Raw genomic sequence first — 16,043 nt, 5'->3', positions numbered from 1 at the left:
GTAAAAGTATTTTCCCATATCAAAAGAGTTTCCAAAACCTAGAGAATTTTGCTATTCTATAATCTGATGAAACTAAGCCTTTTCAAAGTGAAAAAGCCTCCATTTCACCTGGAATATTCCAGCGTTTTAGCTGGCATCTAGGAATTAAGAGATGGGGTAGGTCCTCAGGTTGAATGAAAGTGCTTTTTCTTGAAAAATCCAAGGTGAATATCCTAATCTTTGGGTTAATCTGGGCTAGGATTCTTTCTCATTTCAAACAGCAATTTTATTCTTGTCAAAACTAGCTCGCACATCCTTTGGAAAAGTTTGAACTTTATGAATTAGCATTTTTCAAATGAAAAAATAGATAAAAAAAAGTCTAGGTATTCTTTAACATCAAATCCTTTAGTTATTTCAAAACATTTTCCTTTCTTTCTTTCTAGCTTCTTAATTAACAAAAGGTAGTAGAAGACAGACAATTGAAATACTATGGCCTTGCTATACACCTTAGAAATTACATTACAATTTGCTACTAGGCTGAGCTGCTATAATACCTCTGGTTTAGTTGCTCATAGCTAGGACACAAATTATCAGTAGTTTATCATTCTAATGCCGTCATCATATCTCTCCTTTTTAAATAAGCAAAACTTACACATGTGAAGTGGCTTCACTGCAATGTTCAAATATGACAACCAAGCTTGGTGCTTTTCCTATTTCATGTGGAGCAAACATGTGTAAATACTTTATTAAAAGTAAAAAAAAAAAAGTGAAAGCTGTTCCCTACTGATTGATTTTTCAAAAGCTCCCTAGACTGATTTGGCTACAGATGTTTGCAAAATGATTGGATGTAAAGTGGGCTTAATTCATAAAAGCAATAAAATGTTGCTTATTGACTGAACAGATGAACTAGCTGAGGGGACATAATTTGGAGTGTTCTTATTGGAAATGCTTTGAAGAAATGTAATGATAGTGCAGGAAAAAAAGCCTTATTAGATATGGTAGAATAAATTTACTGCAAAACATTTCAGAAGATTTGAAACACTGAGAAAATGAATTCCTGAATTTTGGTCTGTACAGTTATGCATCCAAATAAATTTGTTGTGCCTTCTCAGACTAACCATGTTATTTACAGTTAACAATAAAATGATTTAAACCTACATTCAAGACAACTGTAAGATGAACAAAAAGAAAGAAGTGCTGGTAACTGAAATTCTTCCCTGTCTTGCCAAAGGACTGTTCTTTCAAGTACTAGTGCCTACTGTGCATTTTCAAGGCTGTAAAACCTCAGGCATATTAAAAAATAGTTCCTGGTGAGTCAGGTCATCACTTCCAACAGAGAGAGTGAAGAAATCATTACAAGGTCTCTACCAGATTTCCTTTCTTGAGAATCCAGACATTTAACTCCATGCCTTATAAGGATGTGCAAAGACAGAATTAAAGTCACATTATTCCAGGACCTCAATGTGTTCTGCTGTCATGGTTCTCATTGGCTGGTTCGGATGTCTGAGGCCACACTTCTCTACAACTTATGGCTGATTTTTAATATACAGGTAGTTTTAATAGTCACCTGGAAATTTTGATGTTCTTAGCTCTCTACCTCACTAACACTCCATTTTCAACTTCTTAAACCTTTGCCATGGGAATTCTGGGCATTAGTCTTAATCTGAGTTTTGAAGGAGTATTTAGAGAGAGATCCCATCCAAAACTTATGCTGGTAAGGTTTCTTTTTGGAAACCATCAAAAGCCCTTTCTCTCTCTGTAAGGAACTCAAGCTCTTATTTTAGAGCTATTTCAGCAAGTGCTTAGAATTTAAGCTTAGATTAGGTACCTCAAATGAGCAGATTGCATCCGTATTCCCCAGGCCTTTCTCCAAACATGTGTTTGCAGATGTGTTAACTGCAATGGATATGACTTGCTTCTTCTGCTGGGCTAAACTATTCCCTTGGGCTGGCTCATGAACATTATTCCTGATGACAGCAGGGTGCTGTGAAGAGCATTGCTGGGCAGGATGGAAGTTAATTCCTTCTCAAGGAAATGATCATCAGTGTGAGCATCTACTTTTCTCCTGGCATGACTTACAGCAAAAAGCACAGGGCTGTGAAAAGAACATCCAGTCAGGCTTTCAGCAGTGGCAGAATGGTGGAGTGCCCGTTTGGTAAGCTGAAGGCCAAATGACACAGCTTCAAGCATCATTTGGGTGCCAATACTTCAAATGCCATGTATATGATTATGATTTGCAATTCCCTGTATTATATACTCAGCCAGGGGCAAAAATTTCTAGCAGGGTTGGATTCTGGAAACTGATGTACTTTGTAAACAGTTCACCCAACCAGAAAGGGGCTGTAAATATAAGTTTAACAGAGGCAAGGTTTTATACTTTAATAAGTAATTGCCAACTAATGTATGTTTTATTCTTAAGATGTTTATGTTTCCAGTTTGCCACAGAGCTTAGTATTGCTTGCTGTATTATTTGGTTTATGTTCTGGATTGAGGGGGATGATGATCTTGATGGAGCATGACATTCCTGTTGAATTTTGCTGTTTGTATGGGTAAGGAGTTGATACTTTCCTGAGTTAATTATTGTATTTTAATAGATGTATGTAGAAAACTGGAATCATGGACTGACATGTTAGTTCCTGGCATGCACCACTTATCTGAGGGTGCTCTGGCTTAAAAAGGGAAGCAAAGCTATGTGTTTCCCTTGTTTTGGAAAAATTCTGTTCCTAAACATACCTATGCAGTCACATTTGATATGCCCAGGATGCCTGAGACATCCACATGGGACTAGCAGATACAACACAAGACGTGTATGTTGTGGTTTAACCCGCTAGGCAACTGAACACCACACAGCTATTCACTGGGTTGAGATAAAAGACAGTTTAATAGGACAGAAAAAGAAGGGGTAATAATAATAACAACAACAACATACAAAATAAGTGATGAATTGCTCAGCACCCACCAACCAATACCCAGCCAGTCCCCGAGCAGTAATTGCTGTCCCCTGGCCAACTTCCCCCCAGTTTATCTACTGAGCATGACATCACATGGTATGGAATGGCCACTTTGGGTCAGCTGTCCTGGCTGTGCCCGCTCCCAGCTTCTTGTGCACCTGGCAGAGCATGGGAAGCTGAAAAAGTCCTTGACTAGTGTAAGCAGTACTTAGCAACAACTAAAACATCAGTGTGTTACCAGCATTATGCTCATACTAAATCCAAAACACAGCACTATGCCAGTTACTAGGAAGAAAATTAACTCTATTCCAGCTGAAACCAGGACAGTATAGAAGACTTCTGGACAGGCAGTTGAAGACCAGGTGGGATTGTGTGAAATACTACAGGAAACTGAATTCCACTACTCATTTTGGTCCGTTGAAAGAAAAGCTTCAGACCAGCACAAAAACTACACTGCAGGAAAACACAAAAAATAGTAACAGAAAGTTATATTTGCTGCCTTAAGTTATGAAAAAGAAAAATTCAGCCAACATCTTTGTAAAATCCTGCAATGCAAATGATCAAGGCACTAGGCTTTATTCATACAGGCGCTCTTATGCTTAAATTTTAAGTCCATTTGGAATCATCTTCTCATCAAGTTAAGCCCATGCACAGGGATTACCAAGATCACTATCTTTATCTGCTATAACTGATGACAGCAGGGTGTCACTTGCATGTACTGCCACTGTTGCCTGCCTAAATGGGTGTAATTGCCAAATCTCTGTTCATAGTGTTTTTAAGGTAGCAATGAACATTTAGGCAAATCTGGTGGGCACATGCACAACTGTGTGCTTACCTGTGAGGTCAAACTTTTTATAATGTGGTCATAAAGCTGAGACGAGAAGGGACGAAAAAAGGATAGACACAGATAGGAAAGCCTGGAGGTAGTAAGTTAACAGCAGTATGTCTGAGTCTTGATTTCTGCAGCCTTTCTCCCACCACCTATATATGCCTTCTTCCCCCTGGAAAAAAAAGCCCTTACCTGGTTTTGGAGTTCATCATACTCTGTGGGATAACCCATGATAACTTCCTGGAAGCGCAAAATGTTCAAGAGATTGTACCTTGAATTTGAGAGTCTTTGCGGTTGAATTGTATTTTGCCTCACCTACATGATGCAGCGCTGAAGAGGTTAAAGAAAAGTTGCCCCTCTTTCAAAACTGTGTTAATTAAAAATGCAAAACCCAAAGAAATCACAGCTGGATAAATAAAAACAGCCCAGATGGTATAGCAACAAACTTCTGGCAGGTCTTGAAGCAGACAGTATTCCTGCATATTTTATTTCCTACACAGGCTATCACCAGACCACACCAGTGACAGGTTGGGCAGCACAGCAGAGTGCAGGGCACTCAGGCTGTCCTGGTGCTAAAACACACCTAAAAGACAGCACAGTTCTCAGAAACACCTGACTACATACCTGGCGCTTGCTCATCACACAAAATGTGTCCCCAGGTTCCTACCCATGAGTCAACTGGTTGTCTCTTCATTGAGAACAAATTCCTTTTGGTGATACTCTTTCAAGTGTGCATGTAGGCAAAATTCAGCCTTTCAATTTGTGCATGTGTTATCAAATCCAGTGATATCCTGCTGTGTATTTGTCAGCTTGATCTGAAATGCACTCAACCAGGGAATTCAGATCCACTTTGATGAGCTTTAGATCATGTTCTCATGTGCAGAACTCTAGCAAATTCCAAAACAGAGTGCTCTAACTTTTGAAAAGGAATTGGGTGACACCAGTCCTTTCCAGATGTATCTGGCTAACTCCTCACATCCTACAGAGTGGCTCTGCCTACGTACAGGAGATGAGCAATGGGGATGTGTTGTTACAGCTGTTGCTTCCCTTGGGCTGCCAGATTCATGGAACTCTAAACATCCAAAATCTAAGAATATCTGGGCAACACTTTTGGGAGAAAAAGAAGTCACATCTGGGAAATGTGGACATACGGTGACCAAGGCCAGGCTCAGGGCAGTAGAAATAATATTTATAGTTTCTTTACATGCTGTGTCTTGATGAGGGCCTTTCTCATTAATTTGTTAGCTCTTAAGAAATCATCCAACTTCATCCCAATTAGTTTTCCTGCTCACTGGTAAGACAACACAAATTGAAGGGAATGGAGTAGGTGTTGCGTGGATTAACATCTGAGAATTAAATGATTGGGACAGACAAAAAGTATGGCAGAGGCATGAGAGAGAAATGACGAGGTTAAAATAGCAGATATCAATTAAAAATAAGCACATCTCTAGAGTGATCATCACTCATCTTCTGAGTGCTCTACAATGAGGGCTTGCATTTGTCTTTTCAAATGCAGCATGCACTTAGTATATGTGGCACAACCAGCATTAGCGCTACACCATGCCATCATGCTCATTACATGCCACATAAGGTACGCAGAAGCAGTGTGGGAAATGTGTGGTGTTAGAGTTAGTTTGTTGTTCCTTTGTTTGAGCTGTGTGCCAGTTACGGTCTCAGACCAGCTCTAGTTCCGTGCGTGGCTTGGAGTCCCCTGCAAGGGCTCCCCACAGCTGGCAGGGGCTTCTCTGCAGGCTCCGAGGCTTACCCTCCTGTAATGGAGAACAGAGTGACCTGGACTTGAGGCTATTTCTCTAGCCTTTGTGCAGTCCTCCACAGCCTTCATTTACATTTGGCATTATGATGGAGATCAGACTCTTTTATTGCCATATAAACTCTAAACATATGGCTGTATCCACCCCAGAAAGTCTCATTAAGCTGTATAAGAGGCAGGAAACAAGAGATGGCTTTTGGTCACTGGGCACAATGGATAATTAGGCTTTATAATTAAAGAAAGGCTTTGGGGAAGGAAAAAAAATCCTGAAAGGCAACATGGCTGTTGTAGCTACAAACCTTATTATTGTTACAGCAGAAACTAACGGCATCCATTTTGTCTAGTAACTCTGAGATGGCCTTATTCCAAAGATGGTCTCCTGAGTGATTTGGATTAGACTTTGACTTCATGGCCAGATTTTCATGCAATGCAAGTTGTTGTTGTTTTTTTCTTTCTTTTTGTAATAATGTATGTGTTGCTCTGGCAGATGTTTTATTTTCACAATTTTTTTTCTAAATCAACACTACTGAGTGATACTGAGATGCTTTGATGGTGTAATCCTGACTGAAAAAGCCTTCTGGCACATTGGATAAAGATTCGTGATATGCGTGCTGCTGTGTTACAATAGATATACCACTGCTCAACCTCCTGTTCAGGTTGAGCCCCCACATACTTTTCTCACGTCCTCTCCCGAGCCTCCCATATGGTTTTGGGAGCTGCTGAGCTTCATGGGCTGACTCCCACCTTCTGTGGGGCAAACGCAGCAGATTGAAGATCCTACACACACACATACCCACCCCCCCCAAGCATGAGCAGGAACAGAGACAAACCTGCATTTCAATAGAAAGAAAAAGCAGCTGGCAAGAACATGACAGACATTTCTTCCTTCAATAGATCTCCTCCCGCTTCCTTTCCACCCACCCTTTTCTCTTTGGTTGCTTGTCCCTGGATCATTTCCTGCTCCAGGTGGTGTTTCCTTCTATGTGGAGAATTTAAAGACTGGAGTGCCAGCACCCTCGCTCCCTCAAGTAATAGCCTGCTCAATGTGCAAACATCTGTGTTACTGCCTGTGTAGTTAATAGGCTTGAGTGAAATTTCCATTCTCTGGCAGTTAGCTTAGGTGGGACTGAATACTTGCCCCTGAATGGGAATATTTGCTCTACCTTGATCCAGTGGGGACAGTGGCCTTGGTGCAAGGCGGGTGACATGTGCTGTATTATGTGTTTTATCCAGACGTCATAATGTGGATTCCCATAGCAGTGATGACAATGGTTCCTCACTGGACTGGAAAACAGTGGAGACCAAGCTCAGTGTCGGGCTTAATCTTCGTCTGTGGTAGACATCAGTGAATTATTACTCATTTCAGATTGAACAAGGATTTCTAATTAACAAGTTGTTCATGACTGAATTCTCATTTCAGTATATATGTTTTAATCGCACATCTATATGTATATATGTGTATACAAACATATTACCCTGAGGTATTTGATTATTTCTTTTTTCTGTTCCCAGTCTTTACTTTTCCCTTTGGTCCTGACTCTGTTTACTGATATTTAATTTTGCCTACTGGAATCACATTTGCTTTATTCCTTGATTAGTTAATTGAAACTGACCAAATTATAAAATAATAAGTAATGAGAAATTTATAACAGCATGCACATAGTGTACTTCTGGAGTGATTAATCAATGGATATCAAAAAAATGGAAAAAATTTTGAAGACTTCCAAATATGCATAAGGATCACCTGAATGACAGGGTGAAGAAACAGAGGCAGGGGCCTCGACAGAGGAAAGCTGCTCCTGAGCTCCTGAGCCAGGAGGCAGGGGAGAAGGGCTATGGTTGTTACCTGGACAAAAAGCTGATAGTCTGTTTGTCACTGCTCTTAGTTCTGTCACCGGCTCAATCTGTGTCGTGGAAGTTTTAACTGCATTAGGAGTTAATGTGATGGTAGAAGTGGCATTTCAGGAGGGATCTGAGAGGTTACTTGTAGTGGTCTGAGATGACTACTTCCAGAGCACAATGACAATTTTTTCTAGACTGATACACCTGCTGAAGAGCTCCGTGGTCAGATTACAACGGCTGGCTGCTCCTTGGAGTGTGCTGGAGTCCTGATTGCTTGTGTAATTTTTTCCTGCTGATAGAATCCCTCCTGGGCACAATGCTTCTTATTTATGAAAGAATTAGAAAAGGAAAGGATTCTTCTACTTCCTAAAGTGAAAACACAAAAAGGTGGGAAAAAAAATAGCTTTAAACATATATACGTATGTGTATTTTGTTCCACACTTTTAATAATAATAAAGAGTTTTATAAAACATGATTTTACAAAAAAAAACCACCACAGCTGAAACTCTGGAGTACTTTACATTGTGTCTGGGATTGGGACTGTAGGGTGAGAAAGTAACCTTCTTCTCTGATTTCATTCTTGTGTACAGACTCTCAAAAAGCAGAGCCTATTTTAAATAATAGATATTTAGAAGGCTTGTCTGAGGATCTTTCCTTGGCAAAGGACAGGAACAAATTGTTGATGTTCATTTTGTTAAACAGTTTTTGTTCTGCCGAGATGTTCCTAAGATTCTTTTGCTGTAACCTTGAAGAAGCTCCACTTGAAATCAATGGATTGAAAAACACACCTGCAAGGGTAAGGGATGGATTAGGTATCCCAGCTCAGTGCAGAGACTCAAGTTTTCTCTGTGAGACATAATTCTTTACTACAGCAGCTACTGAATTATTGTGATATAAGAGCTCTTGATGGTTTTTTTCATGTGAAAACAAGCATTTTTCAATTACTTTATTTACTGCACCTATGTCTCAATCCAAAACCAGAATTTAAAGTTTCACAGAGCAGTATAGATTCTTTAAAAATATCTGAAAATGTGTAATTGTAGTCAGCATTGGACTGAATTTTTCCAAGCAGTAGATTAATCTGATTTACACAGGAAAACGCTTTATGCATAAGTACTTGAAATTGCTCTACAAAATGCACAAACAGCATGAACACAGTGCAATAATGCATCTTCAGATGTAATGCAAACATTTCATTCGTACAACTATCTCTTTAGCTCAAGAAATTAAGTGTAAAATTAAATTGTTCAAGTTCAGAAGCTTTGCTCATGGAATGCAGCATCAACACTGCAGTGACAACAGTTAATTGTATGTTACATATCACAAACATCAGACAATTTAGTATTGGATTCTTTCTCACAATTCTATGCACTGTTTTCTACTGGAACTTCCATAAGTTAGTGTGTTTTCCCACTTAAGAAGATATATAGTTGTTGCAAAATTTTCACTCCTCCTATAAATACATGAGTGATGGTTATTGTTGCCTGTATTTGCTACCTGGCAAGTCACAGTGCACAGAAAAGGGAGCAGACTGGTGCTGAACAGTTGCAGTTTCCTTTGAAACAAACAGAGCTGAAAGAAGCAAAGACTTCTCAGGAGGTTTTCAGCACCTTGTAACATACAGCCTTTAATGAACTTACAGCCGAAAGAGGTCCAGCCAAAAAGACAGGGTAGTGCAGCTTTAGTAAGGGTAGTACAATAAAAACTTTAAGATAAACTAGATTTGTTAGATTGCTTTTTGTGTGTTCTTCACAGGACACACATAAACAATTTCACAGTAACTAGAAATTGGTCTGTACAGTTCAAGTGTATTCAAAGCCAGATTTCACATGTCATCGTTTGTAAGAATTCAGAACTGATTGTGTTTGTTCCTGTTATTTGCCTTTAGTTTATCCAGATATACTCCACAGGTAAATCTTATTCATTATCTAAGGTCTTTGAGTCATTGGAAATCATAGCCTAATTCTCACCCAGAGTTACACATCATGCAGCCTCTTTAATTTACTGAAATTGCAGGAGGATAGCTTATGGACTGGCTCCTTGTTGTAGGCCCTCCGACATCTCAATTTCAGCCTTGTAATGAATATCAAATACCTACTTATCATGGTATAGAGTCATGTCGTAGCAAAATTTGGCCTGTGAACATCGGAAGCTGCTACTTTTTCTCTTTTTCACCAGAATTTAGCTTTTCCTTATGTCAACAAAAATAGGCTTTAATCAACTTTATGAGTGATTAAACACAAACTGAAGCAAAAGCTGGTTATGCCTTCAAGTCTGCAAAACAATGTCAGTACAGTTGCTTCCATTAAGAGAGGCAGTTGACATCAATAGGCTATTGTACAGGCACAAGGAGACACAGCGCAGAGTCCCACAGAGGTCCAAGACTTAACGTGAAGTTTCTCAGGCATGGTCAGGTCCAGGGTCAAATTTCAGTTCCATGCCTGCCAAATTATTAAGCCACAATATTTCATTTTCCATAATACAATCTTTGCCATCGCTGGCAAATAGTCATGATTAAAAGTGCATCCATCTGGCTCTTATTAAGATAAATTATCACATTCATCTGTTACTCTGCCTATATTTGAAATTGCGTGTTTATTTGCTTTTGTGTGAGTCACCCTCTATTTAACAAAATGGACAAGGGACATAAAAGTAGTTTGGTAAGCAGTGACAGAAATCATCCTATGGAAAAGCTGTCTATAAGAGGGCTCAGTGCGTGTAGAGATAAGCCCAAGAGTCCCACAGTGAGGATTTGTGCTGAGACTGGAGGATGAGAAGGACACAGCTTGAGCAAACACTTCATTAGCCATGAATAATGAATGAAGGGACTGGACAAAACTGAATGCACTGTTTAAAAGAAAAAAAAAAAAAAGCTGAACAGTCAATAACTTTTGGTATATGTAAAGACCAAAACAGTTTGCAGAACTGCAGTAGGTACCTAACACTAGGTATATCACCTGCTAACCAGCAAGTCAGGCATCTTTCTTCTCCAAGCTTACAAGGGACCAAATTTGCCCCTCTAAGGATGAATAAGATAGTATGGGGTAGCTGATTAATGATTTGGTTTTAGTGACTTTCCCAGAGGTCTCAGGGTATTTAAGAAAAAGCAAAAACTTGAAAGGATAAGATCACTATGATAATTCTATAGTGAAACTCTCCATAACTTTAGAGTTATGGTACAGCTAAATAATTGTGCAAACTTTTTATCACTGGCTACAGGAAGTAATCTCTCCTAGATCCTGCTTGAACATGTTTTCTGTAGACTTTGTCAGAAGCATACTCAAGAGCATGTAAGACTTGTTAATGTGTTCCAGGTATAAAGGAAGCACAAGAATTGTTGTAAGGACAATTAATAGCAAAAAAAAAAAAAAAAAAAAAAATTATTTTAATTTTATTTGTTGTCTTATCTATAAAATCTTTTTTTAAACTGAGGCGAATGGGATTTATTAAAATGTGAGGGTTTTAAGTTATCATTGGGGTTGCATATTAGAGCTCATGGTTCAGCTGCAAAGTAAACACCAGCCTTTGTGAGACTATAGGTGGTGATATTTGTCTCACTGACATTTCTTGTGGGACATAGGAAATGGCAGGAACTTACAATGCTTAATAAGAGTTGTAATGAAATGAAACTCAGATCATCCTTTAAAATGCTGTAGAGCAACATTAATGCTCCACAATTAGCCCTTTATCTTAGTTGATGCGTCAGCCATTACAGTAATATCTGAGTATTTTATATGCCCTATAAATAAAAGGAAAAATAGGTTCATCTACTGGGAAAAAAAGCATGGACGTCAATAATGCTTTGAAAGCCCTGATTCTCATAAGTACATTTACTGTGGTATGTACAGTGGAGATGTGAATTATTTATGTGCTGATTGTGCAGGATGGCATGTCATTTCACACACCATCAGGCTCAGAAAAACACCTCTAATTTAAAAAAAAAGGCAAACCAAAACAGGCTATTAATAAAAAACAAGCAACAGACAATGCGAAAGGTCTGTGTTGAAATCTGCAAAGAGCATTCACATTAAAGGCTGGAAACCCTGTGTCCTTCATGTGTCCCATTATGGAGTATAAGGTAATATACATGCTGGTGAAGATATAGAAATAGCAAACTGATGGACAGGAATGTGAAACAGGGATCTGGGGACAGGATATCCATAAAGACCTGCCTAAACCTAAGAAGGTGAGTCTTTAGAGTGGTATGTTCCTCTTGGGGCAATTCAGAGCACCTAAAGTTAGTTTCTAGCTGGAAACCTGAGATCATCTTCTGGAGGAACAAAATTCTCTTTCTCCAAGGAGAGCTGAGAGAGCCTAGCATAACTAGCCTAGACTTTGCCAATACCTGCAACACAACTTAGTCAAGTCTGCAATAACTGTGCCTCACTTTGAAGCCAGTTTTAAATTACCTTAGTAAACTAATTCAAATCCAAACAATTTTAAAGAAATTCACTAGAAGTCATCCAGCTCATATTATAAAGAATGGAATCACAGAGGACCCGTATCCTCTTCTTTTTTATCTTTCCCAGTGGACTGTTGTATTACTTGCTTGGTTGATAGCACTATCTTTTACCAACTTTTTTTAACCTTTTTCATACGAAGAGCACATGGCAAGTTGTTTAACCTTTGGGCATGAAGTTTGCTAAATTGGATGTCTTCTGTACTCTTTCAGGAAGAATTTTGGAGGGGATTAAAGAAAAACTACTTGAGTTTTGGTGAAGTTTTCTAAAACACATTGACTCAGAAAATCCCCATCTTATAGACAGCAGTGTTTGGGTAGGGGTAAGCTTTCATGACATGTCTGAGAAAACATGTTTCATTGGGTCACATCCTGGCACCACCTTTGCAAAGCTGCAGTTCACTCATTCTCTGTGGAGAATTTTAAGCATCTGAATTCAGTTTAGTTTTTTCCAGAACAGAATAGGCACTATGCTGGGGTTTCCCCGATGCTGCATTTCTGGACTGCCACAGGATGGGACAGACCAGGTCCAGGGCTGTAGACATAAACAAGGACCAGGGAGTTTCCTCTCTTCCATGCTCTTCAGCTACTGCTGTAATAATAAACAAAATAATCCAGGATCTGCTCTCTGTCTGAAAATAAATGGTCTCATGTGGCTTGCATCCGTATGATTTAATGTTCTTCCCCCTCAAAACAGAAAGGCTTTGTCTATGTCTTTCACCTTCAGAACATGTTGTGCCCTAAACCATGTATGGCGGCTCGCTGACAAAATATTATTTGCTGTGAGCTAAACTTACGCTAGTGAGCATGTGAACCGTTAAACAATATGAAGAACTGCCAGTGCCTGAGCCCATGGTCTGACTATGGTCTTCTGTGGTTTCAGTGGTCTTCTGTGCTAGGCCTGGGCAGTGGTTCTTGTTGATCTGAATGCAAAGAGGACAAGAGGGAGTTTTGGGGGAGAAAAATATCAACCATGAAAGCTGGCTAGACTGAAACAGGAAATGAAAGTTGGGAACTGATCAGCCAAGGTTTTTGGAAAGTGACTGGGACTGGAAGCTGGACAGAGGGTGGATAGGTTCTGGCTGAGATGGAGGCAGGTCTGACAAGCAGAGATGGTAAAGCTGGGGGGAATAAACTGCACTGGCTGGACAGAGAAACTCACCAAGTTTAATGAAATAATTTCTGCCCTGGGCCCATATCTTCTGTTTTATCTATACTTTGTATATTAGAAAGGTAGCAAATTTTGATTGACAACCTTCTAATACTGGAAGATTAACTACTTTGAAGCAAGTAGTTCAAATAGATAACATCTATTTCAAAATGTAAAATTTTAATCTAAATATCAGATATCACCCAGCACTTGTTATGTATTTTTCTATTAACAGTAAAGAGCCATCTACTACCATTTTCTTCATGGGGGACACCTATGCATTGAAATCAAGTAATCTCTGAACCTTCTCTGGAGTAGATTCAGTAGGCTGATCCCTTCAACTTCTTATCATAAGCAGTGTTTCTAGGTCTCATCTCTCTGCAGCTCCTTTTGACTTACTTTACATCACTCTCTCAGCACTGTGGACACCAAAACTGAACAGTGTATTCCCATAGGCTCTTATTAACATGTTATGCAGTGCTGCATGGCTGTACAGCTCTTCAGCACTCCCAGCTTAGCCATACAAGTGTTCACCCTTGTCATGGTTTAGCCCCTGTCAGCAACCAAGCACCACACAGCTGCTCGCTCATCCTCCCCGCCCGGTGGCATGGGGGAGACAATAGGAAGGGCAAAAGTAAGAAAACTCATGGGTTCAGATAAGAACAGTTTAATAATTGAAATATAATAATAATAATAACAACAACAACAATAGTAATAAAAATTGTAATGAAAAGGATAACAATGAGAGAGGGAGAAACAATACCCAGGAAAAACAAGTGATGCAACTGCTCACCACACACTGACCGACACCCAGCTAGTCCCCGAGCAGTGATTGCTGCCGCCCCGGCCAACCCCCCCCCAGTTTATATACTGAGCATGACGTCATATGGTATGGAATATCCCTTTGGCCAGTTTGGGTCAGCTGTCCTGGCTGTGTCTGCTCCCAGCTTCTTGTGCACCTGGCAGAGCGTGGGAAACTGAAAAAGTCCTTGACTAGCATAAGCAGTACTTAGCAACAACTAAAACATCAGCATGTTATCAGCATTCTTCTCCTACTAAATCCAAAACACAGCACTACGCCAGTTACGAGGAAGAAAATTAACTCTATCCCAGCCAAAACCAGGACAGTATCCACCCCTTATTCTATACCATCTATGTCATGCCCAGGTCCTACCCTTTCCAATACATTCCAATTAATTACCACCACTTTCCCTGTCCTGATATATACACACAGGTATCATTCCATTAGTCTATGGGCCATCCCTCTAAATTGTCTCTTGAGTTCATTTAGTCCATGACTTTGGGCTCCATCTGTCATAACAGTCCTTCAGGGCAGGAGAGATGGTGTGTGGTGTTGGACTGTTGCATGCTGAAGCCAGTTCTGGTTTCATCACCGCTGCACTTTGCTCAGTTTCATCAAAGTTAATTCTTCACTAATCTGGGTGATTCTTACTGTAATACTATTGATATGGCATATAGCAACCATAAAAGAGATGACATACAGTATTATATAGCAGTTAACATCATACAATTCAGTTCATTGGCTATTTTCACCCAAAATCAAATCCCCTTGAGGTACACATTGGACTTTCCCATCCTTTCGCATTACCCACCAAGTGCTCCCAGGTCCTTGAGCAAAAGCAATCCCATAAATGGGTTTGCCTTTGCCCGAGGCAGGAGTAACCCAGACCATCTTCCCCTGCACTACAGGGACTTTATCCCCCTCTACAGTATGTAAAATTTTTGATTGGGCAGGGCCAGCTTCACTGGCAGATCCCCTAGTGTTGACTAACCAGGTGGCCTTTGCTAAATGTGTAACCCAATGTTTGAACGTCCCACCACCCATTGCTCTCAGGGTGGTGTTTAACAGTCTATTGTATCATTTGATTTTCCTGGAGGCTGGTGCATGATAGGGGATATGATATACACACTCAATGCTGTGCTTTTTTGGCCCAGGTGCCTATGAGGTTGTTTCGGAAATGAGTCCCGTTGTCTGACTCAATATTTTCTGGGATGCTGTGTTGCCATAAGACTTGCTTTTCAAGGCCCAGGATGGTGTTCCGGGTGGTGGCACAGGGCATGGGATATGTTTCCAGCCATCTGGTGGTTGCTTCCACCATTGTAAGCACATAGCACTTGCCTTGACAGGTTTGTGGGAGTGTGATATAATCAATCTGCCAGGCCTCCCCATATTTGTATTTCAGCCATCATCCTCCATACCAGAGAGGCTTGAACCACTTGGCTTGCTTCATTGCAGTGCATGTTTCATATTCATGGATAACCTGTGCAATACTGCCCATAGTTAAGTCCACCCCTCGATCACAAACCCATCTATATGTTGCATCTCTTCCTTGATGGCCTGAGGTGTCATGGGCCCACCGAGCTATAAATAATTCACCCTTATGTTGCCAGTCCAGATCCACCTGAGCCACTTCAATCTTAGTGGCCTGATCCACCTGCTGGTTGTTTTGATGTTCTTCAGTGGCCCAACTCTTGGGTATGTGAGTATCTATGTGATGTACTTTTACAACCAGGTTCTCTACCCGGGCAGCAATATCTTGCCACAATGCAGCAGCCCAGATTTGTTTGCCCCTGAGCTGCCAGTTGCTCTGCTTCCATTGCTGTAACCATCCCCACAAGGCATTTGCCACCACCCATGAGTCAGTATAGAGATAAAGGACTGGCCATTTTTCTCATTCAGCAATGTCTAAAGCCAGCTGTATGGCTTTCACCTCTGAAAACTGACTCAATTCCCCTCCTCCTTCAGCAGTCATATAGGACGCCATACAGCAGCCTTCCACCTTTGATGTTTTCCCACAATACGACAGGACCCATCAGTGAACAGGGCATATTGTTTCTCATTTTCTGGCAGCTTATTATACAGTGGGACTTCTTCAGCATGTGTCACCTCCTCCTCTGGCAATATTCTGAAATCCTTGCCTTCTGGCCAGTCCATGATCATTTCCAGGATTTCTGGGCCACTGGGGTTTCCTATTCAAGCCTGTTGTGTGATCAGTTGAATCCACTTACACCACGTTGCATCAGTTGCATGATATGTAGAG

The sequence above is a fragment of the Pelecanus crispus genome, chromosome 3 (genome assembly GCF_030463565.1).
Source record: "Pelecanus crispus isolate bPelCri1 chromosome 3, bPelCri1.pri, whole genome shotgun sequence".
NCBI classification, from domain to species: domain Eukaryota; kingdom Metazoa; phylum Chordata; class Aves; order Pelecaniformes; family Pelecanidae; genus Pelecanus; species Pelecanus crispus.
Note: the sequence above shows the minus strand (reverse complement) of the source record.